The sequence below is a fragment of the Bos taurus genome, chromosome 29 (genome assembly GCF_002263795.3).
Source record: "Bos taurus isolate L1 Dominette 01449 registration number 42190680 breed Hereford chromosome 29, ARS-UCD2.0, whole genome shotgun sequence".
Classification (NCBI taxonomy): Eukaryota; Metazoa; Chordata; class Mammalia; order Artiodactyla; family Bovidae; genus Bos; species Bos taurus.
This window is the reverse complement of record NC_037356.1, coordinates 37,582,576-37,598,043: the sequence shown is the minus strand read 5'-3', so window position 1 is coordinate 37,598,043 and position 15,468 is coordinate 37,582,576.

Genomic DNA, 15,468 nt, shown 5'->3' with positions numbered 1-15,468 from the left:
TCTCAAGAGTAAGAGTCATATCCAGCACCACAATTCAAAGGCATCGATCCTTCAGTGCTCAATCTTTTTTATTGTGCAGATCTCATACCTGTACATGATTACTAGAAAATCCATAACTTTGACTATAGGGACCTTTGTTGGCAATGTCTCTGCTGTTTAACACACTGTCTAGGTTTGTTATTGCTTTTCTTCCAAAGAGCAAGTGTCTTTTATCTTGATTCATGGACTTAACAATCCAAGTTCCTATTAAATATTGCTCTTTACAGCATCGGATTTACTTTCACCACTGGAAAAATCTACAACTGGGTATCATTTTGGCTTTGGCTCAGCCTCTTCGTTCCTTCTGGAGCTATTTCTCTGCTCTTCTCCAGTAGCATATTAGACACCTACTGACCTGGGGAGTTCATCTTTCAGTGTCATGCCTTTTTGCCTTTTCATATTGTTCATGGGGTCCTTAAGGCAAGAATGCTGAAGTGGTTTGCCATTTCCTTCTCTAATTTTCACAATAATAGTAGCAATATTACCAATAATAAAGTGTTGGGTATAGTCTCAGATTTCTTTACTTTTTTATTTTTGAATGTCTTTGGAGTGGGGGGCATATTTTTGTTTGTTGATACTTCTTCTTAGACATTATTCCACTCTGAATGTAGAGTCAAAATTCTGCATTTTAACGGGAGCACCACAATATGTAAGACAAATGCTAATAAGTATGAAAGGAGAAGTTAACAAAAACACAGTAATAGTGGGAGAATTTAATACCCCACTCACACCTATGGATAGATCAACGAAACAGAAAATTAACAAGGAAACACAAACTTTAAATGATACAATAGACCAGTTAGACCTAACTGATATCTATAGGACATTTCATCCCAAAACAATGAATTTCACCTTTTTCTCAAGAGCACATGGAACCTTCTCCAGGATAGATCACATCCTGGGCCATAAATCTAGCCTTGGCAAATTCAAAAAAATTGAAATCATTCCAAGCATCTTTTCTGACCACAATGCAGTAAGATTAGATCTCAATTACAGGAGAAAAACTATTAAAAATTCCAGCATATGGAGGCTGAACAACACACTGCTGAATAACCAACAAATCACAGAAGAAATCAAAATTTGCATAGAAATGAATGAAAATGAAAACACAACAACCCAAAACCTGTGGGACACTGTAAAAGCAGTCCTAAGGGGAAAGTTCATAGCAATACAGGCATACCTCAAGAAACAAGAAAACAGTCAAATAAATAACCTAACTCTACACCTAAAGCAACTAGAAAAGGAAGAAATGAAGAACCCCAGGGTTAGTAAAAGGAAAGAAATCATAAAAATTAGAGCAGAAATAAATGCAAAAGAAACAAAAGAGGCCATAGCAAAAGCAACAAAGCCAAAAGCTGGTTCTTTGAAAGAATAAATAAAATTGACAAACCATTAGCCAGACTCATCAAGAAAAAAAGGGAGAAAAATCAAATCAATAAAATTAGAAATTAAAATGGAGAGATCACAACAGACAACACAGAAATACAAAGGATCATAAGAGACTACTTTCAACAATTATATGCCAATAAAATGGACAACGTGCAAGAAATGGACAAATTTTTAGAAAAGTACAACTTTCCAAAACTGAACCAGGAATAAATAGAAAATCTTAACAGAACCATCACAAGCACAGAAATTGAAACTGTAATCAAAAATCTTTCAGCAAACAAAAGCCCAGGTCCAGATGGCTTCACAGCTGAATTCTACCAAAAATTTAGGGAAGAGCTAACACCTATCCTGCTCAAACTCTTCCAGAAAATTGCAGAGGAAGGTAAACTTCCAAACTCATTCTATGAGGCCACCATCACCCTAATACCAAAACCTGAAAAAGATCCCACACACACAAAAAAAGAAAACTACAGGCCAATATCACTGATGAACTTAGATGCAAAAATCCTTAACAAAATTCTAGCAATCAGAATCCAACAACACATTAAAAAGATCATACACCATGACCAAGTGGGCTTTATCCCAGGGATGCAAGGATTCTTCAATATCCGCAAATCAATAAATGTAAAACACCACATTAACAAATTGAAAAATAAAAACCATATGATTATCTCAATAGATGCAGAGAAAGCCTTTGACAAAATTCAACATCCATTTATGACAAAAAACTCTCCAGAAAGCAGGAATAGAAGGAACATACCTCAATATAATAAAAGCTATATATGACAAACCCACAGCAAACATTATCCTCAATGGTGAAAAATTGAAAGCATTTCCTCTAAAGTCAGGAACAAGACAAGGGTGCCCACTTTCAGCATTACTATTCAACATAGTTTTAGAAGTTTTGGCCACAGCAATCAGAGCAGAAAAAGAAATAAAAGGAATCCAGACTGGAAAAGAAGAAGTAAAACTCTCACTATTTGCAGATGACATGATCCTCTACATAGAAAACCCTAAAGACTCCACCAGAAAATTACTAGAACTAATCAATGATTATAGTAAAGTTGCAAGATATAAAATCAACACACAGAAATCCCTTGCATTCCTATACACTAATAGTGAGGAAACAGAAAGAGAAATTAAGGAAACAATTCCATTCACCATTATAACAGAAAGAATAAAATACTTAGGAATATATCTGCCTAAAGAAACTAAAGACCTATATATAGAAAACTATAAAACACTGGTGAAAGAAATCAAAGAGGACACTAATAGATGGAGAAATATACCATGTTCATGGATTGGAAGAATCAATATTGTGAAAATGAGTATACTACCCAAAGCAATTTATAGATTCAATGCAATCCCTATCAAGCTACCAATGGTATTCTTCACAGAGCTAGAACAAATAACTTCAGAATTTGTATGGAAATACAAAAAACCTCGAATAGCCAAAGCTATCTTGAGAAAGAAGAATGGAACTGGAGAATCAACCTACCTGACTTCAGGCTCTACTACAAAGCCACAGTTATCAAGACAGTATGGTACTGGCACAAAGACAGAAATATAGATCAATGGAACAAAATAGAAAGCCCAGAGATAAATCCACACACATATGGACACCTTATCTTTGACAAAGGAGGCAAGAATATACAATGGATTAAAGACAATCTCTTTAACAAGTGGTGCTGGGAAATCTGGTCAACCACTTGTAAAAGAATGAAACTAGAACACTTTCTAACACCATACACAAAAATAAACTCAAAATGGATTAAAGATCTCAACGTAAGACCAGAAACTATAAAACTCCTGGAGGACAGCATAGGCAAAACACTCTCCGACATACATCACAGCAGGATCCTCTATGACCCACCTCCCAGAATATTGGAAATAAAAGCAAAAATAAACAAATGGGACCTAATTAAACTTAAAAGCTTCTGCACAACAAAGGAAACTATTAGCAAGGTGAAAAGGCAGCCTTCAGAATGGGAGAAAATAATAGCAAATGAAGCAACTGACAAACAACTAATCTCAAAAATATACAAGCAACTCCTGCACCTCAACTCCAGAAAAATAAATTACCCAATCAAAAAATGGGCCAAAGAACTAAATAGACATTTCTCCAAAGAAGACATACAGATGGCTAACAAACACATGAAAAGATGCTCAACATCACTCATTATCAGAGAAATGCAAATCAAAACCACTATGAGGTACCATTTCACGCCAGTCAGAATGGCTGCAATCCAAAAGTCTACAAGCAATAAATGCTGGAGAGGGTGTGGAGAAAAGGGAACCCTCTTACACTGTTGGTGGGAATGCAAACTAGTACAGCCACTATGGAGAACAGTGTGGAGATTCCTTAAAAAACTGGAAATAGAACTGCCTTATGATCCAGCAATCCCACTTCTGGGCATACACACTGTGGAAACCAGAAGGGAAAGAGACACGTGTACCCCATTGTTCATCGCAGCACTGTTTATAATAGCCAGGACATGGAAGCAACCTAGATGTCCATCAGCAGTTGAATGGATAAGAAAGCTGTGGTACATATACACAATGGAGTATTACTCAGCCATTAAAAAGAATACATTTGAATCAGTTCTAATGAGGTGGATGAAACTGAAGCCTATTATACAGAGTGAAGTAAGCCAGAAAGAAAAACACCAATACAGTATACTAACGCATATATATATGGAATTTAGAAAGATGGTAACAATAACCCTGTGTACGAGACAGCAAAAGAGACACTGATGTATAGAACAGTCTTATGGTCTCTGTGGGAGAGGGAGAGGGTGGGAAGATTTGGGAGAATGGCTTTGAAACATGTATAATATCATGTATGAAATGAGTTGCCAATCCAGGTTTGATGCACGATACTGGATGCTTGGGGCTGGTGCACTGGGATGACCCAGAGGAATGGTATGGGGAGGGAGGAGGGAGGAGGGTTCAGGATGGGGAACACATGTATACCTGTGGTGGATTCATTTCGATATTTGGCAAAGTTAATACAATATTGTAAAGTTTAAAAATAAAATTAAAAATAATTCTGCATTTTAAACTAATGATTTGTTTTGGGCAGTTACGTCAGCAACTTGATGTAATTAGGCTCATTAGTCTTCATTTGTTCTCAACTTCTGTAGATGTGTACATTTATCTATTTTTTATTCTGTAACACATTCCCATGGTTGCAAAGTCAAACTATAAAATGAGTAAAACTTCACTCCCTTCTCTGCCTCTCATTCATAAAGTTTTTGTTAGTTTTCGCTTTATTCTTGCACTCTTATTGAAAATAGGCATACCTGTGTATGTAAAAAGGAGCGACTATCAGCAGTCTTTTGGTTCCTCTTTTTAAAAGACCTAAAGTGTATCCTGAACATCTCACCCATTCCTCTCCTTCCTCATCTGCATTACACCCAAGTGCTGGGATGCCCTGTGCCTTATTCCACACTCCCCCATGGATGGTCACTTACGATCTGTTTATGATCTTTTGCTTTGGCAAATAGTGTTGTAGTGAATAGCTTGTGCATCTGACTTTGTGCATTCTTGCCACTGTATCTTCGGGATAGATCCCTAAGAGTAGAATTGTTGAGTTAAAGGGCATATGTGTGTGTCATTTGCTAGATGCTGTCAACTCCCCTCCATGGGGACTGAACCATCAAAGCTGAATTTTAACAAGGTGCAGAAAGGAGGGCTATGTCACAGCATCCATCTCTATACACCTGGTGACCAGGGTTCCTAGCAGTGGTTCTCAGTCTGGAACTGACTGGCGAGTTCCTCAAAACAACTCAGAGTAGCTAGGTTACAGTTAGTCCATCCAGTGTGGGTAGTGCTTTAAAAATAAGAGAGGACCTTATGAAACACACCCTCCCGCACCCAGAATCACTAGGCTGATGCCCCATGAAGCAAGGCCTGCTGCTAGTACCACCTTATCTAGCCATCTAGTACTGGACAAGCAGGCCTGGAGTGAGAGCCCATTCCCTATTTGCCTCTCAGCAGCCTCCACAACTGCAACTTTGGAAAAATGACAGCTTCTTAGACCAAAGAAATCTATGACACCCGAATTCAGAAACTCATTAGATGTTGAATTAAGACCTTCATTGCTGCTGACAGAAACACAACTTGGACAGCTTCTGTGACCTGGAAATTATTGGATCACAGAGCAATAAAGTCCATGGGTGGTGACAATGCCAGGAACATTGTCATTCTTGGCCTCATTCTCCTTATTTGACCTGTTCTTTTTTCACTATGTTCCACCCCTCCTTTACCTAGATAACCTCAAATTTCTATTTCAAATTCTAGAGAGAGTGGGCCTTATTGGATAATCACAGTTGCCCGAACTGGACAGAATTTATATGTTCTTGCCTCCACATTGGCTGCCAGGCAGCTTATGTATGAATGGCACTGGGTCAAGTGATCACCCTTCTCCAAGGAGTGGTCACCTGTTAGAACAAAGATGGGGTTTGTGAGGAAGGCTGTCTCAGCTATTGACCCTTGTGAGACATCAGAAACTCTTTTGAGCAATGCTGTAGCTGGTTTTCCAAACATTTCACTTTGAAAATATCATCAGAGTGACTATCACTGATAGCAGCTGCCAGAAAGCTGGGTTGAAACTGTTTCTCGGGGGTGGGGAGGGCCTGGGTAGATCACCTTAATGTTTTGTTATACGCCCTTTTGTACTACATAATATTTCACCTTCTATTTGTATGACTTAAGGGTAACACATTAGAAAGCACTAATGATAGATTAGCTTGAGTTTATGGCACCCTACTCCAGTACCCTTGCCTGGAAAATCCCATGGACAGAGGAGCCTGGTAGGCTGCAGTCCATGGGGTGGCTAAGAGTTGGACACGACTGAGCGACTTCCCTTTCATTTTCACTTTCATGCATTGGAGAAGGAAATGGCAACCCACCCCAGTGTTCTTGCCTGGAGAATCCCAGGGACGGGGGAGCCTGGTGGGCTGCCGTCTATGGGGTTGCACAGAGTCGGACACGACTGAAGCGACTTAGCAGCAGCAGCATGGTCAGATATCCTTTCACTTACTGATTCCATGGTGGAAAGTGGAATGTGGGCACAATAGCTGGAGCTAGAGTGATCACCTTGAACCATGAGGTGACCAGGAGACTAGAGGCTATGTCTGGCCACACAACAAAGGAGGGGGATCCTGAGCCCTGACACCATGGAGCTCCATGCCCCATTACACTGATGGATGCCCACATCAGGACTTTCATGGAAAGGGAAATAAGCCACCTTTGTAAGCCACTTTTGTTTTGGGTTACTTATCACTGACACATTTTAAGTCTTAAAATCCACTTTTGGAAAGCCCATCTTATACCACTAAGACTGGGTAAGTAACTTCCTTGTATGTTCTTCAAACACCACAACTTTTCTTTTCCTTTCTTAGCCTTTACTACAATTTTCTGGAATGGAACATTCACCGCCTCTCTGTATAAATATAGTATATGTATATCCCTACAGAAGGCAACTTCTCTAAGGGTAGGCAGAGACTATTTTATACATCTTTTTACACAGACTCTAGAAACTTCTGAAACAATGATAAGAATTTCTAAATGTGACAGACATAGTAATCCCACTGAGGGTGTTGAGAGGAAAAGACAATCTCCTCTCTGAATCAACTGGGTCACTGCCAAGTTATCTTAGGGTGGGGTGCAGAGAGGGTGATGCTGGGCCTGCTGAATAACTACAGGTAGAGAGTTAGAGTAAAGGAGAGAAGGGATAAACATGGAAGGAAATTCAAGTCATCAGAGGCAGGTGGCACTAGAAATGGGTGCTCCTCCCACCTGCTTCCTCCTGTTTTCCACTTCCGGCTCCTTTCAGCCTCCCTGTGACCCTGGTCCCCTATCACTTGCACCTATGTCCCCATATGCCAGGCCTCGATTACACCCAATGTCATTCCTACTCAGAGTGGTCCTGATACAGGCAAAAAGTGAGAGAGAAAGAGAGGATTGCTCCTTACTCTCCTCTTGTTCATTCACTCCACATACATTCACTGACTCACTGTACTGTGGATTCAACGTGAACACACCATCTCCAGGTACAAGGAAGTCACCTTCTTGGTTGGGATTTTAGAGGAAACAAGAATCTCCCTGTTCTTGCCATCTCAGCCTGTCGGATGACTTTGATCAGGAACACAAAATGTTAAGGTAGAAATAGTCATGGTGCTGCTGTGTTCTGTGCTTAGCCACTCATTCGTTTCTGACGAATCTTTCAACCCCATGGAGCAGCCAACCAGTTTCCTCTGTCCATGAGGATTCTCCAGGCAGGAGTACTAGAGTGGGTTACCATGCTCTCCTCCAGGAGATCTTCCCAACCCAAGGACCGAATCCAGGCCTTCCACATTGCAGGTGGATTCTTTACAGTTGAGCCGCTAGGGAAGCCCCATGGTGTTTTTACCTTCTTCTAAAAAATGCTCATTTGGCTCATCAGTCTTGGATCTTGTTATGCTGGTGACTGGATAGAGAAGTGATGTGAACAGAAGTAAGGAAGGTGAGACAGGTGGGTTAGAAGGTGAGGCAACAAAGATGAGATATTTAAGAAGCTGAGTTATTGACAGAGATTTTGGACCTGAGATGGAAAAGCAATTTTCAAAACAAGCTTGGCCATGTGGTATGTATAATCTGCAGTTCAGTCCTCGGGAGATCTCAGAGGAAGACTTTTTTCCTTTTTTTGCCCCTAGAACACAAGTCAGATCCATCTAGCTGTCTGTCATTCCTGCTCCTTCCTCCTGGCTTTCACACTGTGCCCAGCAGTTTTGTCTGATCTATCCAGAAAGGTTTTGTTCTCTGAAGCACAGGCTGGTAGCTTTCTACAAAATTACCCATTATTGAGATTCCTTGGGGAAAAAAAAAAAAAAAAAGAATGTAATTTGTTATACAATCGTGTGCCTGGTAGTTAAAGACTGCATTTCCCTCTCTTCTTTGCTCTTAGTCAAGACTGGTGACTTTGTGATATAAGCAGACCCGAAAGAGGGATTTCTTGGAAGGCTGCTTTCAAGGAGCTGATTCAGCTGGAAGATGAATCTCTTCACCTTCCCCGCCTTCTTCTTAACTGCTGTCTGGATTTCAGGTGTGATGGCTGGAATTCCTGCAATTGTGCTAGACCATCAGGTCACCTTGGAGATGAAACCAGTGAAGCTCTGGATGGCCAACCTCCAGATTTGTTACAGTGGCAGAAAAAATATTAAGTTTTACCTTGTTAAAGTTATGGTACTTTTCAGTTCAGTTCAATTCAGTATCTCAGTCATGTCTGACTCTTTGCTATACCATGCACTGTGCGATGCCAGGCTTTCCTGTCCGTCACCATATCCCGGAGTTTGCTCAAACTCATGTCCATCGAGTGGGTGATGTCATTCAACAAACTCATCCTCCGTCATCCCCTTTTCCTCCTGCCTTCAGTCTTTGCCAGCATCAGGGTATATTCCAATGAGTCAGTTCTTCTCATTAAGTGGCCAAAGTATGGTACTTTTAGGTTTTTGCAATGTGCGTATAAACTTAAATTTGTTAATAGTATGTAGTTAATGTGGTACAGCTTCATTATTGTTTTGTTGGGTTAGTGAATGAATTTATATTAAAATTTTTTTCTTTCTTTTATAATTTTATTAAATTGATGCATAAACCACACTTACACCTAATCTTGTATAAATGCAAATTTGTAATTTCTTATAGTTTTGGATTTTTTGTGTTTATTTACTTATTTTTGCTTGAATTCCACACTTATTAACAGCCTAGTATATGCCCTCTCTGATAGTCTTATCCAAATCCATATCTACAGGCCAAAAGAGGCTGAGAGCAGGGTGGAGAGAACCAAAGAAGAGTGAAGCACAGGGACATGAATGAAAGGTGGTGGCCCTTGTTGCTCATCTTGAATGTTCTTCAGTAGGATCACATGCCCCTGCCCTTCTGTGTACCCACCACCCCCATATTTGCCATGACCGTGGAAGTTACTTCGGCCAATGGAATTTAGTAGAGGTGATATGTCACTTCCAAGTGAAACCCTTTAAGGACAAGAATCTAATTTGCCACACACTCCCTTCCCCTGCATTCAGAGGGAGTCTCCATCTGCTTTCCTCCCTGAAAGACTGTGATGAGCAGGGCTCCCTCCCACCCATGACAGATGTGAGTGAGAAATAAACCTTACATAAGAGGAGTCATAGAATTTGAGGGTTTTATACCTTCATAGAGTAAGTCAGCACTTCTTCACTGAAGCAGGAGTGTTAACAGGTCACTAAACACCTAGTGTAGGGTGACCCAGATAAAAATTCCTTTTCCTAGCCATTTCAATAAAATTGCCTCTGTGACTTCATTGCAACCAGTAAGAAATGAGTGAAAGTAATTTTATAATTTCTGGTTGTGCCTCAAACAAAAGGGACATATCCTGCTTCCCCTTCTTTCTCTCTCTAGCTTGAATGCAAATGTAATGACAGGAGCTGGAACAACCATATCAGACCAGAGGTAAGTATTACATGTGGAAGATGGCAAAGCAAGAAGAAAGAAGTGGGTCCCCATCACTGTGGAGTAACCTAGACTATTATTATATGAAAGGGAAATGAAATTGTATTCTATTTAAGACAATGTTATTTAGGGTTTGATTACAGCAGTTGAACTTGTAACCTAGCATTCATAATCTAATAACTAATCTTTGTATTAGCCTTCTTCTGACATTAGAGTCTGGTGTATAGAGACAATATCTAGTCACATATACTTGCAAGTGAGTCAAATGAGAGCCCTGCTCTCCAGAAGATAGAGCATGGGTTTCAGAAACAAGCAAGGACAAAGCCACATGGCAGGGACAGCTTCAAGGTGCTGTAGGAACACTTGGCAGGGGAAACTAAATCAGTCCTGGTCTCAGGGGGTTGCCTGAAGCACGGGACAATCTTATCTCTCCATAAATAGGCCATGATGCCAGGTTTCATGTAAACATGATTTATTTCAAAGTTCCTCCCAGAAGGACTTCCCTTTTGATCCAGTGGTTAGGAGTCCACCTCCAGTGCAGGGGATATGCATTGGAGATCTAGTTCTGGAAGATTCCATGTGCCACAGAGCAACTAAGTGGGTGGGCCACAGCTACTGAGCCTGTGTACCCTAGAGCCTGTGATCTGCAACAAGAGAAGTCACTGGAATGAAAAGCCAGTGCACTGCAACTACAGAGGAGCCACTTCTTACTGCAAATAGAGAAATCCTGAGCAGCAATGAAGACCCAGTGCAGCCAAGAATTTAAAAAAAGAAATTTCTCCCAAAGAAACAAGTGAGGTCACAGGGGAAGTAGGACAGGAAAAAGGATGAAATCAGCCTGGGTCTGATTTCAGGGAAAGCTCAGAGAGGGAAGCTGCAGCCGGTTCCCACAGGGAACTCTGGAACATAAATTGTGCCTCAAAAGTGCCCCAGCCTAAGGCTAGGGAACTGGGCTTTCACACTCCCAGCAGCACCTACCTCTCAGCCTTCAAGTAGCACCCAGCTGGTGTCTATGGGTATTAGATCCTCCAACAACAAGTCACAAGTGCTCACTAGAAGGTGAAGTACACCGAAGACAGGGAAATTGCAACCTGAGATAGTGTCAAGGCGTCCTGCACCTCCTCTGTCCACTCCAGCATAACGTCAGGAGCGTTGCGAGTCAAAAGAGCCCCACAGATCTCTAGAGTTTACTTTTTCAACAATTTAGGTTTTAATTTATATTAGAGTATAGTTGACTTATAGTTTGTATTAGTATTAGTAGTATGGGAAACTAATTCCCTTATACATATCCATGTGTCATTCTACTTAGATTCCTTTCCCATACAGGTTATTACAGAATACTAAGTAGAATTCCTGTGCTATGCAAAAGGTCCTTGCTGATTTTCTATTTTATATATAGTAGTATATATATTTTAACCTCAAACTCTCATTTTATCCCTCTCCCATCCATCGTCTTTGGTGAACATAATTCTTTGTTGAGTTCTGTGAATTTGTAAGACACAGGGTGTTATGTGATTGTTTACCAACTGATCGGCCAAGACAGGCCAGGCTCGTCTCTAGTTTGGGCCCCCCTTGGTTTCAATTGCAGGCCATCAGCTTTTCATCCCCACTGGCATCTGCTTTGATAAGGCTCCAGGAGGTCAAACAAAGTTCCCAAACACTTCAAGCCAAGCTAGATGTTAGAAGGAAAAAAGTTGCCTCTCCTCCAGGCAGCAGTCTCAAGGCAGGCCCCAGAGCAGCTGTAGGTCAAACAGCTTCCACTTAAACCCATCAGACTTGGGGGCCCTCAATGCAGCCCATTCATTCCACAGATGGACAGACCCGCACAGAGCTCACACAGCTTTCAAGAGGCTGACTCAGGACTCTGACTTGCCTGAGGCCCAGTCCCTGATTTGTCACTAACATCCCTTGGTCTGCTATGAGCTTGGCCAAGTCTCTTCTGATCTATTGGTTTTGATTCTTCATCTGGAAGCCAGAGAGAAAACCAGATGATTGCCCAAATCATGACATGACCCTGAAGAGGCTCCCTAGTCCTGGACAAGCTCCTCACATACAGCAGGTGGAACAGGTATGAATTTGAGTCCCACATACCTGTTTAACTTTGCCAACTAAACAATGTCGCTCACCATCTGGCACTACAAGGATGGAGTCACTAGCCACTGATGTCACTTATTTTCAGCACACCATGAAAGGAGTTTCAGGGCAGAGGTCAGGAATGAGGTATTCACTGCTCTGGGGAAACTAGAAGAAGAACACTTCAAAGAAATATTTTCAAAAGATTTGATGTGCTTGATATCTTGTATAATCCCATATCTAAAAAAGCACTAAAATTGTTAACATAGACAACTGGTCTTTCTCACTAGCAACAAACTTCTGCCAAAATGTGTGCTTGCCTGCCTGTACCCTCTTCACCAATAAAATGCACACTGACCTCCCTCTCCTCACCTCTTCAGTGAAGCTCCTCAGAGCTAACTGAGAGGCCATCTCCCTGGCTGTAGTCCTTGTTTGTCCCAAATAAAACTTTACTCAAAGCTCTCACATTGTGCTGTATTTTTTCAATCCACACTTTATACAAAACTCATATGGCACTTACCATGAATCAAAGCACCCTACACATATTAACTCAGTTGGTTCTGCTTTTATTCTGTATTTAAAGATAGAAAACAGTAAGTAGTTTGCCCAAGGAAACATAACCAGTAGATGGCCAAGCTGGAATTTGAATGCAGGCCATATGGCTCTAACGCTCTTCTTAAGTGCTCTGCTCACTCTCATTTTGTAAGCTGTGTCATATACCTTTGTCTTTAACTCAAGTTCAATAGTGTCTCCCCTCCAGGATGGAGAGAACATAGTTCCCATTCTTCTCCTTCCTCCATAGAATCCTTTGAGATTTTCAGACTTTTGCAGTGTCAAAAGAAAAATGGGGAGGGGTGGTATTTATGCAGATACAGTGGTGTCACTTTGACATTTCAGCTCCCCCAACAGGAAGCTGAAACATCAGTCTGAATGTAGAGTCAAAATTCTGAACATTCAAGCCCCTTGAGTAAGGTTATGTGTAGATGTCATGGAGGGGGAAAAGCCAATCCACTCCTGTATTGGGAAATTTCATGCACAGAGGAGCCTGGTGGACTACAGTTCATGGGAGTCACAAAAGAGTCAGACACGACTGAGAGACTAAACAGCAACACAAAGGGCAGGCAGTACTTTTTATTCACAACAATCAGTCCGTGAATCAGCACATGCCCCTCCCCCTGCCATGGCAACTGGTGACTCTGCAGATGGTGAAGGGTCCACAGTCTGCATCCCCAGAAGACAATGTCCCAGGTCAGAGCCCCAGTTTGTGAGGTCCTTTCTCAGTGCCACCCTCCATGCCCCACCCTCTTGTCCTCTCTACATTACTTTCAGGTCCCCTAAGCCCAGGACTAAGAAGCAGCTGTATTAGCAGTCAGACAGACCTGGATTCACATCTTGCCTCTAACACTCTCAGACTCTATGTCCTTCACAGAGATGCTTAACCCCTCTCAACTTCAGTTTTGTCATCTTTAAATCGGGGACAATTTCAAGCTCTAAAGGTGCCCATTGAAAGCACAGAGAGAAGTGCAGTCAGTGTCTATGGGCTCTTTGAATGGATCAGGCTCTGTGCTTGTGAGATTGGAGTGGCCAGGGAAGGCCTGCCTGAGGGAGGCACATTAGATGATGCTAAACGTTGTAAAGACACCAGCAATGCAAAAAGCTGGGAGAACTTTCTAGATGTGAGAAAAACAGTCACTGTAAAGGACCAAGGTAAACAAGCTTAATGAATAGCTACTTTTCCACTTCAAATATTGCATTCATGCTTGGAACTTGGCCACAAGTCACTAACCAGGACCTATTACATACTTTACTTGTAAGTTGCCAGCAATGAACCATCTCATCGTCCCCGGAAGGGAGACCCTGGTGCTTTCACAGGGCTGAGTCAGCCCTGGGCCCAGGGCTGTGTACACAAACTGGTTATCACCAGAGGCATCAAGTGCCAGGGGAATCACCAGTGACTCTGGCTATCTCTGTGTGCTTGTCCTCAGGGGTGGAAACTCCAGGGAACTGATAGAGCCAAGAGACAAACAAAAGCTCTTGTCCCATCTTGCCTTGTGTGATCCCGTGGTCGGCTGACTACACTGCTCTCTGGGCAAAATATCTTTCCTCTATTCCTTCTCTGAAGGTGGCTTGTGAAGAACATCAGCACCTGACCCTGAAGTCTGGTGGCTGGAACTCAACTCACAACCAGCTGAGACCCAGAGATGTCCAGGCTTGTCCTGTGTGTCTGTCCTTTTTCTCCAAGCAGATCCATAAAGCAAAGTCCCCAAAGAACATGACTGGTTCCCCTCTCTCATTCATTAGTCATTCAAAGCTCCAAGATCTTTTTGAGCATCAAAGAGGGAACAAATCCCTTGATTATAGGCTTGTCTCAAACCAAACCTTGCTCAGCCAGAGTACATTCAGTATTCTGAATGTAGAGTCATAATTCTGAATTTTATAGCAACTCAAGCAATGTTTTGATATGTGCAGCTAGTCACCAACTTGTTACAATTAGACTTATTATTAGTCTTTGTTCTCAATTTTGACGCACATGATTACTTTTTGATTCTATAACACATTTTCATGGCTGGAAATCAAAGCATAAAACAAGAAAAATCTCACTTCCCTGCTCCTCATCTATAAATTACATTTTAGTTGTTTTTGGCTAATTCTTTTACTCTTTCTAAATGAAAATAGACATACATGTGTATAAGAAGCAACAAACTCTAAGAACTTTTTTGGACCCTCTTTTTTTAAAAAGCTAAATACACAGTTGACAATGTCACCCATTCCACTACTCCTTCATCCACATTATACCCCGGTGTTGGGATGCCCTGTGCCTTATTGCAGATTCCCCCATGGATGGTCACTTCAGGTATGTTGCTTATATTTTGATTTTAAAAACAACGTGCAAAAGATAGCTTGTGCATATAGCTTTTTATATTTTCACCAGTGTGTCGTTGGGTAGATCCCTAGGAGTAGAATTGCTGAGTTAAAGAGCAAATGTGTGTGTCATTTGTTAGATGCTCTCATATTCCCTCTGTAAAGACGGAACTACCAAAACTGGATTTAAACAATTTGCAAAAATTAGGGTTACGACATTGTGCCCCATCTATACATACCTGGTGTCCAGACCAGGCCCCTGTTATTGTATCCAAGGGACAGGCCAGGATAGATCTCATGCAAGAATAGGCCCTGGGAGAGCCTATTTTCCTGGAAGAGCCAGGAAACACGATTGTCTTTCCTTTGGCTGTGGTAACAGTTTAACAGATAGCCCTGTTCATCTCAGTCTGGGTTGGAGCCCAGACTGGTGTGGTTTTCTTTGCCTTCTTTGATTGATAAGACACTTCAAAATTATTTTTTCTGTGTTTTGTTTGGCAGTCAAAATTTTTCATGGCATGGACCCTACTGGAGACTTACATCAGACATCTATCTATTTATCCTCAGCAAACTGACATTATTAAGGTCATTGATTGATACGTCCCTCGTGATCTTTCCTTTCAAATAGAAAGAAAA